This window comes from Sceloporus undulatus, chromosome 2 (genome assembly GCF_019175285.1).
Source record: "Sceloporus undulatus isolate JIND9_A2432 ecotype Alabama chromosome 2, SceUnd_v1.1, whole genome shotgun sequence".
NCBI classification, from domain to species: Eukaryota; Metazoa; Chordata; class Lepidosauria; order Squamata; family Phrynosomatidae; genus Sceloporus; species Sceloporus undulatus.
In genome coordinates this window covers 156,432,597-156,443,847 of record NC_056523.1, presented here as the reverse complement: position 1 = coordinate 156,443,847, position 11,251 = coordinate 156,432,597, and positions in this window count along the sequence as shown.

Sequence of the window (11,251 nt, the reverse complement as noted above, 5' to 3'; positions counted from 1 at the left end):
CTCCAATTCTTCTTCCAATTCTTCCTCCTCTTCTTCTTCCAATTCTTTCTCCTCTTCCTCCTCTTCTTCTTCCAATTCTTCCTCCTCTTCTTCTTCCAATTCTTCCTCCTCTTCTTCTTCCAATTCTTCCTTCTCTTCCTCTTCCAATTCTTCTTCCTCCTCTTCTTCCAATTCTTCCTTTGCCTCTCCCCTCAGGAGCCCTCTCAGGCTGACCACCCAATGTCCTCCTCACCTCAAAGGAGGACCAGGCATGGCACCAGGGAGGACACGCCAGGAAGAAATAATAATAATAATAATAATAATAATAATAATAATAATAATTTATTTATTTATTTATTTACACCCCTCCTCTCTGTGCAACGCCACAGGGCAGGACCCAATAATAGCACATGCTACTCAAGAGGAAATGTCGGCGCCTGCTGCTTCCTAGCCAAAAAGGAGGGAGGCTGGTCACCCTCAGGAAAAGACTGAGGCAGCGAGAGTCTGAGGGAGCTTTGAGGGCGCCCTCTTCCCCACACTTTCTGTTTCCCCTCGGCCTTCCATGCCCAGGAGGAGTCATCCCCAGATGCCCTCCCTGTGGAGCCTGGCTAGGAAACAGTAGGCATGGGCATTTCCTCTGGGTAGCTTGTGTTATTGTTGGGTCATGTCCTCCATCATGTCTTCTTGCCTTTGTTCTTCCTGGAGTGCCCTCTCTGGGCCCGAGGCCCCCGAGAAACAAGGAGGAGAGAGGCCCCTCAGAATGATGGAGGGCATGACTAAACCCAAAGGAAAGAGACTAATATAAAGAGAAGCCCGGAAAGAAGGAGGTTTCTTTATTCTCTCTTGATTCCCCGCTGAGAGGGACAGGAAAGGGAGAGGGGGAAACGTCAGGAATAAGCTCTGCTAGAACATGGCCACGGAGCCCGAAAAACCCAGACAAAAAACGAGAGAAAGGGGGAGTTTCTCAGGCAGCGAGGAAACAGGTAGCAGCCGCCCCGCCTTGTGGCTCCCAGCGAAGCTGCCTCCTCACCCAGACACTCCCCTCTTCCTCTCTTCCTCCTCCTCTTTCTCTTTCCCTTCTTCGTAGAGCGAGGAGCACCTGAAGGGAGAGCTCATCCCTGTTCAGACCAGGTGTCCTCATCGACAAGGAGGACACCCCAGAGGAAGAACCATAGCAATCGAGTGGGAAGAGACTCCCAGGGCCATCCAGTCCAACCCCCTTCTGCCATGCAGGAACTCCCAATCAAAGCACCCCCTGTGACAGATGGCCATCCAGCCTCTGCTTAAAGACCTCCAAGGAAGGAGACTCCACCACTCTCTGAGGAAGTGTGTTCCACTGTCGCATAGCCCTTGCTCTCAGGACATTCCTCCTAATGTTGAGATGGAATCTCTTCTCCTGTAGCTTGCATCCATTGTTCCGGACCCTGTTCTCTGGAGCAGCAGAAAACAAGCTTGCTCCATCCTCAATATGACTCCCTCTTCAAATACTCTTTTCCAGGCTAAACATATCCAGCCCCATAAGTTGCTCAAAGTAGAGAATGAAGGAAGGATGATGGACAGAATCAAACAAAACAAAACAAACAACAACAACAACAACAAATCCCGACTCTCCTCCCAAAGAAACGACAAAAAACCCCTCGTAGAAATATAAATTCATGCTCAAAATGGACGTTTTGAAATTCCTCCCAGAAAAAAGGTTGACATGGAGGATATGTCCTGGAAAAGGAGGACGTCTGGCCACCCTGCCTGCACTGCTGCCATCACTAATTGGGTGCCTTAAATACTGTTGTGCCTTTATGGCAAGCCTGGCCACATATCTGCTGGTCTTGGTCCCTTTGCCCACTGCCATTCCCTTCTCCTTTTGTGTCAGGTCTTTTTTAGGTTAGAAGCCTGAGGGCAGGGAACTGACTAACCATTTGTAAGCCGCTCTAAGAGCCTTTGTGACTGAAGTTTGTGGTTATGGCTGTGCACCTTCAATCATTTCTGAGTTATGGTGACCCTAAGGTCAGCTATCACAGGATTTTCTTGACGCAATTTGTTCAGAGGGGGGTTGCTGTTGCCTTCCTCTGAGGCTGAGAGAGTGATTTGCCCAAGACTGAGCAGGAATCAAATCCTGGTCTCCAGAGTCATAGTTCAGCGCTCAAACCACTCTGCCACCCTGTAGTGGGGTGAGCCTGGAGGCTGGGAGAGCTGGGAGGGCAGAAGTGGGCCAGGTGGAGAAGGAGGAGGCAAAGTACCATGAGGCTGGGACAGATGAGAAGGGGGTCAGGTGGAGAAGGAGGAGGAAAACTACCAAGGGGCGGGGCCAGAGAAGGAGGAGCTGAGGAGCCCTGGCAAGGAAATAAAAGAGGAGGGACAGTGGTGCGCGGGGGGAGGGAGACGCCGCGGAAGAGGAGGACGGGGAGTCGCGGACGAGCGAGGGATAGTGCAGGTGAAGAGAAGCCCTGGGAGAGACGTGGTCCCAGTGTCCCTACAAGCCCGACCTAGCTTCCGGAGGCGTGGTCCTCACCAGGAGGTGGAATTGCGGAACCCGCGGACAGAGGGCGTGTATAACTACTCCAACGAGGAGGAGTGGGGGAAACCACCAGCCAGAGACCTGGAAGACAAGTGGTGGGACCCTAAAGGCGAGAAGTGGGTGTGTGGTCCTCCTCCCCTAGAGCACGAGAAGGCCGACTGGGAGCCCCTAGAAAAGCACTCCGGGGGTCAGAGAGGGCAAGACTCTGGAGGCTCTTGGACTGAGAAAAGGGTAACTTAAGGACTGGCCTCTCTAGGCGTCTTAAAGGGGACTTTTGTTGGCCCGTTGGCCAGTTGTTGGTTTGTCACAAGTAAAGAGGGAAGTATGGTGTTGTTGGTGCATTAAAAACACTGTTGCAGCACACTTGAGTCCAGTAAGTTTGTTACGCACGTGGACTACATCTTCCCTTTCCTCAGAGGAGCATGCAGCCAGGAACGCCAGCCCCGCCCACACACCCTCTCTCTCAACGTAAAGAAATGCCTTGAGGAAAAACCTGGGCACAGTGAATTCAGGATCTTCTCAGCAGAGTGGCCCTCCTTGCCCTTCCCTCTCCGCTTCCCAGGGCCCAGGGCTTGCGAGGGCAGGCCTTGCTTGGGAAGGGAGCAGGCTAAGGACAGCTGCTGTGTTCCATGTGGGAAACATGTTGCTGGAAAATCACTGCCCTTAGCAGAGCAAGCACACCCTTTTACACATCTGCTTCTGGTGATGCTACTTGGGTCCTCTTACATAAACATCTGTTGCACACTTCTCCTGTATGTCAAGATATGGAAGAGGGATAAATTGAGTCAATAATTCTACCCCCTCCTGTGAATTTTTGCTTCAAATTTCTAGCCTTCCAGAGAGCAAGAAACTGAAAATCGCTCATCCCCCAAACTGTTTATATTTGTTGTGTTCACATTCCCTTAGAACTTTCTCTGCCCCTTTTCCTTGGATGCCTAAACAGTGGCTGGAAGGAATCTTCTGTCACAGCCTACCTCAAGGAACTTTATGCATAGATAGATAGATCCAGTTTACTGTGATTTAGCAAACACCCATTGACACAGTTATAGGGGCAGTACAGACAGGTGGCTAGGAGCCATCCCTGTAAACCCCGCATCTATGCTGTAGCATCCACATGCTGTAGCACAGACACACCCTCCAAAAGGAGCTGCTTTAGGTGGCTCCTTTTCTGAGGCATCATAAGGGTTGTGATGCAGCCCTATGACGACTCTTCTGCCCAGAGCCGTTTGGACGCTTGGGCACCCTTATGGCTGCAACCTTGTGTCGTAACAGCACTGATATTAGGGCTCGGCGCATATGGATGCTGCATCTTATCGAGCCCTAATATTGGCACAAACAGCCCATCTGTATCAGCCATAGAAAACAAAAAGAATCAATGCAGTTTAAATTTCTGCCAATTCACCTTTAAAAGTAGAATAGGTTTCCACACCTCCTTTAGGCTTTATAGCACATGTTGGTAAAGCCTTGACCAAAATAAAATAAAATAAAAAAAAATCAATGCTCTAAAAGCAGCAAACAGAACATTAAAGCAGTACATGTACTGTATCTGCCACTGCCACAGAACATATACATAGCTATGTAGCAGAAGTGCTAAGAAACCCTTTTTGCAAGTTGCAGAGATGCATAATAGGACACCAACAGGAATGTCCCGTTGTACCTTAATCCCACATTGGTCCTAGTACGTATCAGTCACTTTGCTGGCTCCCTACATAGTAATGTAACAGTAGCCTTTTACTTATATGGATGTTATGGAACTGCCTAATTCTAATCCTTGCAGATGTAAATCTCCAGAAGGATTCCATCACTTCTAAATGTTCAACTGAAGTTTAAGTCACTGTAATGCTATAATTTTGGAAAATGCAGAAAAAAATTCATCACTGGGGAGTGGAGGCAGAATTCTTACTGGAATTCAATGTACTCATCCACCACCACCACCCAGTAGTAACACCTGCGACTATGGAGAAATTAGACCTGGGGGAAAAGACGGGAGTTAAAGGCATACTCCTGGCAAAGTTGTGCAATCACGCTCCAGAATTTCAGACACATTGCGCTTATCCAGCACTTCTCCCGTGAAGATCCAGGAATGCTCCAGCAACAAACCATTCATGGGGAAGTCCCGGAAATGGTTTGTTGCTGGAGCATTTCTGGTTCTTCCCAGGATAAGATCTGGATAAGTGCAATGTTATCCAAAAATCTTTAGTATGCTTGCACAATTATTCCAGGAGTATGCCTTTTTCTTCCCTGATTTCCCTCCCTGTCTGATAATCTCTTTCTTATGTCCATTTTCTTGAAATGAGTGTTATCTCCTATGAGATGAGGGTGGGCATTTGGAAAAGCTCTGCTTTTGGGTGGGGGAGGAAAATCATGAAGGTGGTGATTTGTGCAATAGTACAGCTAGAGAAAATGAATAGGAGCTGCTTGCTTCTCCCCATATAAGAATACATGAGGAGGGTGTGAAAAATATGATTGGAAGCAAACCTCCCTCTGTCCTCACAATACTGGAAAGAAAAGGTTTGCATTCAGCGGAGGAGTATAACCAGGAAAGCTATAATTTTGCTAGAGAAAGAGGAGGAAAGGGAGAAACCAGTCCAAAGGCATAGTTCATAAAGTATGTCATGAAGTAGGAGGAAGCAAAGTTGTTAAAAAGAAGAAGCAAGAACCAAGAACCCTGGGACAACGGAAAGAGAGGGTGTTGATTGAAATGCGATGTCACTCCTACTTGTGTGTTTTTGCTTCTTGGGCACAGTACTGAGTACATCCTCTCTATATATCATGGCCCCTCCTTGACTTCCTGTCTTTTCCCTTGACCTCCCTTTTGATCAGCCCCCTTCCCTTCTGTCTCAACAGCATGGCTATTTTTCTGCATCTTTGGCTTTTTTCAGCTCTTAGACCTTTATCCAGATACCTACTTCTCCGTATAATCAGAGAACCTGTTAATGTATACACAGATGCACATTCTTCCCATGGCCAGACTGAGGATGTTTTTTTTAAAAAAATCCAACTTGCTGAGCCAATATTTTAGGAGATTTAAAATGCATTATTTTCATCAACTCCTTATGTTTGTAAATACAGCAGTATCCCTGTGATCAATAAATGGAGTTGTCCATTAATGGTCGTAAATAATCTAAGTAGAGAAGTAAAGGTGTATTACATTATTGGGCTGATTGGACTCAAGTGACAATTTCTGACAAAAGGGGATGTGATCTGTTATTTAAATGTGATTTGTGTACTTTTAAAATTACATTTATGGGCAGTCCCTATGAAAATCTTAACACCTATCATGTTTTCAGCAAGTAGAAGGGGGGGGGGGGATGTGCAGATATTGATATTTTTGGAGGAGGGAGCCAAATGGGGTGAAGAATAATGAGCAGAACAAGAAGAACATAAGCAAATATTGCCTAATCACTTTAATGGTGTTTATTTGCATTATAATTAATAAAATAGTGCCTTCAAATCGTCTATCAACTTATATGGTCCATAGGGTTTTTTTAGCCAAAGGGTTTCTGCAGGGACGTAGCTAGGATTTTAGGAAGGGGGGGGTCCAGACTAAGTGCCACCATTATAATGGGGCTTGAGTGCGGCGACGCAGCAGCAAACACCATTCATTTTTCTAATGGAAGGGGGGGGGGGGGCCCCCCCCCAGCCCCCCCCCCCCGGCTACGTCCCTGGTTTCTGGATGAGACAGATTATCTAGATCCATGTCAGTCTGGTTTCAGACCTGGCTATGGGACAGAAACTGCTTTGGTTGCCTTGGTGGATGACCTACGCAGGGAACTAGAAAAGGGGAGCGTGTCCCTGTTGGTTCTACTGGACTTCTCAATGGCTTTCGATACCATTGACCCTGGTATCCTTCTGAGTTGCCTCTCCGGGATGGGGCTTGGAGGCACTGTTCTACAGTGGCTCTGTTCTTTCTTGGTGGGTGCTCTCAGAATATGGTGCTGGGGGATTCCTGTTTGACTCCTTGGCCATTGGCCTGTGGATTCCCTCAGGGCTCAGTCCTCTCCCCAATGCTTTTTAACATCTACATGAAACTACTGGGAGAGGTTATCTGGAGTTTTAGAGTAGGGTGTCACCAATATGTTGATGATACACAGCTCTTTCACTCCTTTCCAACTAATGCCAAGGAAGCTGTTTCTGTCCCAAACTGGTGCCTGGCTGCTGTAATGGACTGGATGAGGGCAAACAAATTGAAGCTTAATCCAGACAAGACAGGTGGTCTTGGTCAGTTGAAAGACAGATCCAGGAATTGGGATTCAGCCTGTGTTAGATTGGATCACACTCCCCCTGAAAACTCAGGTTTGTAGTTTGGAGGTACTTCTGGATTTGGTGCTGAGCCTGGAAGCCCAGGTGTCAGCAGTGACCAGGAGTGCTTTTTCACAGCTAAAACTCATGCATCAACTGTGCCCATTCCTGGAGAAGTCAGATCTGGCCATAATGATACATGCCTTGGTTACAGCTCATCTGGATTACTGTAATGTGCTCTATGTGGGGTTGCCTTTGAAAAGTGTTCAGAAACTTCAGCTGGTCCAAAGAGCTGCAGCCAGGCTGTTAACTGGAGCTGGCTACAGGGAGCATACAACTCCCTTGTTGCACCAGTTTCATTGGCTCCCAGTCCATTTCTGGGCACAATTCTAAGTGCTGGTTTTGACCTATACAGAGACAAAAATTCAGAAGACACAGTGATGCTAAACAGTCAGAGACAGCTCTTGTTGTTCACATTATTAGTCAGAGAAACAGATACTAATTCTATGTTCACAGAATAGTAACTTAGTTGCAAATATTCTTTACTTCCCTTGTATTCCTAGACTTGTCAAGTTTGCTTATGCTCACTTGTCAATAGTGGCTTGTTTGTCAGATGGGGACTTGTGTAATTGTATGGAGGGGGTGAGAAAAAGAGAGAAACAACTCCTACACAGGTTAGAAGTGAATGCTCATCATTCAGCTGGAAGCAAATAAGAGGAAGCTGGGAGGGCAGGCTCTTCAGACAGAAGACAATGTGTCACCTTGAAACAATTTAGGTGACAACCCAGTCTTTGAAAAAAGGAAGGACCAATGTCACACTTTGTAAAAAGGAAGCACCAGTGTTACAGTTGCTTACTGAATGTAACATTTGGAGATGCAAAAAGGGATTATTAAAAGACATAAAACTGTTTTGTGGCACCTTCGTCTAACATGCATTAGCAGACATAGTCTTTTGTGGACCGATGCCCACCTTCCCTTGATCTACTTCTGTTGATGCAGCCTAAAATTTTACTGCTGCATCATATTTTTGTCTCATGTTTAGCTTGTGATCTACTAAGATCTCTAACCCTACTAAGATCTCTAAATCTTTTTCACATGTACTGTCAATGCAGGTGTCATCTGTTCTGTATTTTTTCATTTAATTTTTCTTGCCTAAATGTAGGAACTTATAATTACCCTTGCTGATCTTCATTTTGTTAGTTTGGGAACAGTTCTCCAATACATGAAGATCATTCTGAATCCTGAATCTGTTCTATATTGTATTAGATACCTCTCCTAACTTGATGCCATCTGCAAATTTGATAAGTAGATCCTTGTCCATTTATAAAGATGCTGAACAACATGGGAGCCAGGACGGTGCCCAGAGGCACTATTCACTTTTTTCAAGGATGAGAAGAAACCATTATCCATCACCAGTTTTGTCCATCAGCCAGTTAAAATTCTATCCCAAAAGTAACATTCTCTAGCCTACATTTAACCAGCTTGTTTGCAAGCATATCATGGAGGAACTTGTCCAATGCCTTCCTGAAATCAAGAAATACTAAGTTCACAGTATTCCACTGATCTATAAGGCTTGTCAGTGTAGTGAGAGGAAGAGAGAGAAATTGAGAGAGAGAGAGAGAGAGAGAGAGAGAGAGAGAAGATTAATCTGGCATATCTGATTGTTAAGAAATCCTTGCAACTGCTGAAACCTGAGCAGCCAGGAACATGCCCAAGCTGCACAGCTGAGATTTCGAGGAGAATGTAATGCCACCCAACACAGGATAAATCCCTATTCCTTGATCTGCCTTTCAACTGACCAAGAGCACCTCTGTCTTGTCTGGATTAAATTTCAATTTGTTTGCCCCCATCCAGTCCATTATGGACAGCAGACATTGGTTTTGTAAAGAAAGCTTCCTTGGAATTGGACAAAAAAGAGAGATGGAGTTGGGCATCACCAGCATACTGGTGACACCCAACTCCAAAACTCTGTATAACCTCACTCAGTGCTTTTATGTAGATGTTAAACAGCATGGGGAACAAAGCTGAGTCCTGCAGGCCAATAGACATTGGGTCAAACAGAATTCACCCAGCGCTCTTCAAAGAACTGGAACCGCTGAGTTTACATTCATCTTGTTTATTTCCTATGCTCTCTGCATTAGTGCAGGGATGTTCAAGACTATGAATTATTCTCTCCTGCTACTCCCTTTTTCCCCCTTGCTCACTGGTGGGTTCTGGTACTAATGTCCCAAATTTCCCTGTATCAATGAGTCTATTGTTGCCTATACTTTGTGTCCTCCTATCCCTTGTAATACTGTTTCCCTCCTCTGCATAACTTTGGTTAAGCACTCCTGATCAGGTTTGTAACACTCCTACCAAATATATTCTTGCTAACTGCTGTAAGGTATATCTTGTCAGGTCCTTTTTGTGTGTGAAAGTGCAGACTGTGGTCCATGAAACTAAATCCCAATGGCATTGTTTGCAGAGACCATTGTTCACCTCCATGGCCATGTCTTTGGACAGTAAGGAGTGATGAAATAACAAGCTGCACTTCAAGGTCCTACTCAGAGCCTCATAATCCTTTCCAATTATGTTGAAGACTGTATCTTGTGGTATCATTGCCTCCCACATGAATCAAAAGGAGAGGTAACAGTTGGTAGGCTTGTTGAGTCTTATCACTATCTCTGTTATGTCAAGAATTTTCATGGCTGGAAGACAGAACACATCTCAAGACGCCTGCACGCTACTGCTCTGTTCCTCTCAGCTGGGAATCACCTACTTCCACCACGTGTCTCATCTTCCTCTGGGAAATGACAGGGACATTTCCATCCACAGGACCCTGCAAGGCTACCTCCATGCTCTCTGAAGATGGAGATTGTTGTTCCTGTTTGTTTGCCTCATTATCATTAATTAAAGGGAGAGCCTAGAATCATTTGCACAACTCTAAACTCAATGCATTGTTCATGGATCCTTGTGCTCCTCTGTCTCACATTCTTTCAAGTGTCTGTCTCCTGTGTTTGGGAAGCATCCTCTTCACTAGAGACATCTCCCCTGTATTGCCCTTCCAAGATACGTTGTTGCACTTTGTCCAAAAGGGCTTTGTCCTCCCTGATAAACCTGAGTGTGGACATGCAGGCCACTTCCAGCAGTGCAACCAGCTTGCAAGTCCTGCAGGAGTAGCTCTTCACATCTTCAAACAAACAAACATAGCACAGATGTTGTAGATCACTGCAGCCACCCTCTTACCATCCCTATTCAGTCACCCTGCACAAGCATTGTCACAGTAGTCAGGGTCTCCCACTCAAACACCCCCACAAAACACCTGTATTCCTCAACTTGTTTTCCAAGGTTTTGTTTGCATGTTAGAAGACATGTAAGAAAGGCTTTTGGCAGGAAAGAAGGGTTGCATGCAAGGGACTGGGTTTTCTTCTACATATAGCTGTATTGAAAGCAAAATAGAAGCAGCAGAGAGATTTTTTCCTTAAAAGATAGATTTCACTAATACCCTGTCAGATCATTTTCCCTACTGGTTCCTAAACTCATGTATGAAACATCTCAAAATTTTCACATTTGATGTTTTTTAACAGTAAAGAGCTGATGATCAAAGAAGCATTCTGAGAATATCTTTTGGGATAGCATCATTAGGAAAAGAAAGCACTTCCCCCCCCCCCACCACCATGGATGAAATTCCAACCATTGCACTTCTCCCCTCCCTTTCTTTTCTAAGGTGTCAATATAATAAATTAATAAATCAACCAGGACTTTCCTCTGAATTACAAATAATGTGAATGGAATGCATCGCAGATTGGCCAACATTTGGATGAAGTGACTATGGCAACTTGCCAGTTCATTCTCTGAATCAGAGAGTAGGAAGGCTGCCATGGTAGCTCTTTCAAGAACAATTCTGCTGTCTGTATAGAGGACTGCAACAAGTTGTTTCAAAACAAAACAAAACAGAGGATTTCAGGGTTTCTGCTTAGTAATGTCTTTTCTCTTGCTAAAACAGTTGACCTTTGATTAACATTTCTCCAGATTTATTTTAAATAGATGTCGGCCTTTTCTCTGAGTGGTCTTCTGCTGCATGGAAGCCTGCACAGAAACACAAAGACACAGTGTTGAGCAATCGTGTTTCTCACACTGATTTCAGAAAATCAGTTCATTATATAGATACAATAACTAAACTAAACTGAAGTGTCATACCTTGGAAATACGAGATGACATTACCCACTGAAAATGGTAGTGCTTGGTAAAGTGAGAGACCACAGGAAAACAAGAGGATTGCATTACCGATGGATTGATTCAGTCAAGGAAACAACAATTTGCAAGACCCGAACAAGGCAGTTGATGACTGGGGCTGTTGGAAGTCTCTCCTTCACAGGGTCACTGTGAATCAATGCTAGCATGATGGCAAATAATAACAACAAACTTAGATATATTATTTTGCTTTATATTTAATACTTTCATTTATCCTGCATCATCTCTCAGATATCAGCATAAGCCTTACAATGCCAAATACCCTGACCATGTTCATCTGGA